Source organism: Pseudophryne corroboree, chromosome 2, assembly GCF_028390025.1.
Source record: "Pseudophryne corroboree isolate aPseCor3 chromosome 2, aPseCor3.hap2, whole genome shotgun sequence".
NCBI classification, from domain to species: domain Eukaryota; kingdom Metazoa; phylum Chordata; class Amphibia; order Anura; family Myobatrachidae; genus Pseudophryne; species Pseudophryne corroboree.
In genome coordinates this window covers 189261001-189263494 of record NC_086445.1, presented here as the reverse complement: position 1 = coordinate 189263494, position 2494 = coordinate 189261001, and the positions used below count along the sequence as shown (strand labels likewise).

The window sequence follows — 2494 nt, the reverse complement described above, 5'->3', positions numbered from 1 at the left end:
GCATGTTTAATATGCTATGTATATGTGTATATGGGTTCACTACGATCTCCCGGCGGCCGGCCTCCCGGCAACCAGCATACCGGCGCCGGGAGGCCGGCCGCCGGCTTACCAACAGTGTGGCGAGCGCAAATGAGCCCCTTGCGGGCTCGCTGCGCTCACCACGCTACGCGCGCCACACTATTTTATTCTCCCACCAGGGGGGTCGTGGACCCCCACGAGGGAGAATAAGTGTCGGTATGCCGGCGGTCAGGCTCCCGGCGCCGGCCTACTGAAGACCACCCGTGTATATGTATGTGTGTGTGTATGTATATATATATATATATATGTATGTGTGTGTAGATATATATATATATATATATATATATATATATATATATGTGTAGATATATATATATATATATATATGTGTAGATATATACACACACACACACACACACACACACACAGACACACTAGTTTTACGGACCCAGCATATACTGGGTCACCTCAATCCCCACCCCCGTGATTGGCTCCGCCCAGTTCTGGAAACCCCCCCATGCAAATCCTGCGTTTGCCACTGGCACCTATGGCACGATAATCCTGATTGCTATAATTGTCGCCTGATTATATATCACCATCTTATCCCGGCTATGCAAGTGGACGCCCTTGCATAGAATTTTTGTATATGTTAACTGTCCTTAATGTAATTTTGTCGAACTGCACAGTGTACGCCCCTGTGTATAATTATTGCATTTGATTAATATTGCTACGATTTCATTTCTATGGGCATAAGATAATTCTAGACACTGAACACACGACTGATTCAGTTCACCTCTGATATACAACTCTGGCGATACGGGTATTGGGATTGACTGAACGGGCAGATTAAAAAATTGCGGACATACTCCGCTGGAGATGCCCGATCTCGTCTGATCTTGGAAGCCAAGCAGTGGAGGGCCGGGTCAGTACTCGGATGGGAGACCACCCTGGAACACCCTGGTACTGCAAAAAATTCTTCTGCCCGATCTAGAGTGATCCCCAATAATACCAATTGGCATTCGGTTCTGTATGACTTATGATTTAATTCTCTACGACTAAATAATCCTGAATAGGATTGATGTAGAATAAATGATGGTCATATATTATACAAAGGTGTTACTGTGATCTCAGTAAAACCAATAGCCCAAATATTTGATTTCCGGTTTTTATTGTGGTATTGAAAACCACATGAATTACACACAACACAGTGTTTTTATATTTTCGCGTAGCTATACTATTTACATACAATTTACTCCTACAATCATATTTTAATAATGAATTAATAAAATTATGTTTTATCAGAATTGATTAATATACATCCAATCCTCTGAATTGAGTGCTCCCACACAAGAGTCTACTTTCCAACTCTCTTTTGTTGGGTTCTCTTAGCTGATACTCTTCTTGACTCTAGGGAGCACCACTGATAGCAACAACTATTTGCAAAAAGGATTTTTTCCATATGCACAAAGTTGCTGTATCCATAACGCAATTTAGCGTCATAAATCAGTCTTTCAGAGGGCATTAGAAATTTATTGTAAGACTAGTGCGGTCCCAAAAAAAGCTTCTTTTTCATCTGCGATATGACCTAAGAGAATAACAGTGTGGAAAGTACCTCAACGAATACAAGTGAAGTATATTTATATATATATTTAATTATTGCAATATCACTCTTATCACAGATAATTTTGTAGCGCCTTTGATCTATCCTTAATTGTACGTTCTAGAAAGTACCAATTAGTGAGCGCGAAAGTATGTGATTGTGTTATCTGTTTATTTTAATATTATCCATTTGTGTGTGAGGTGAACATACATGCACAATTAATCTTTTGTAGCTCCTAGTGTGCGCAGGGTAAATATCCATTTTTTGCTTACCATAGGTGGTCAGTGCAGCTGCTATGGGGCCCACAGCTGAGAGGGGCCACCTCCCCTGTCACAGTTGCATGTGATATAGAGGCCCTTACAAACTTTTGACCTTCCACCTACAATTCAGTATATTTAGTTATGCCTCTGGACCTGCTCATTGCAGTGTGTTATAAAATGAACTGGAGGGCATTATAATTAGAGATGTGCGGCTGGCACCTTTCGTGTTTTGTGTTTTGGTTTTGGTTCTAATTCCACTTTCGTGTTTTGGTTTTGGCTTGGTTTTGCCAAAACCACCCTTTCGTGTTTTGGTTTTGGTTTTGGAAATGGATGATTTTTGAAAAAAACATAAAAACAGCTAAAATCACAGAATTTGGCAGTAATTTTGCACCTACGGTATTATTAACCTCAATAACATTCATTTCCACTCATTTCCAGTCTATTCTGAACACCTTACACCTCACAATATTGTTTTTAGGCCTAAAAGTTGCACCGAGGTGGCTGTATGACTAAGCTAAGTGACACAAGTATGCGGCACAAACACCTGGCCCACCTAGGAGTGGCATTGCAGTTGCAGACAAGATGGCACTATTCAAAACCTAGTCCCCAAACAGCA

General features: G+C 41.0%; 1 pseudogene; it reads left to right on the top strand.

The window, feature by feature from the left end:
* Window positions 1-870: 870 nt before the first annotated feature.
* Window positions 871-990, top strand: LOC135052333 (5S ribosomal RNA; annotated as a pseudogene).
* Window positions 991-2494: the final 1504 nt, after the last annotated feature.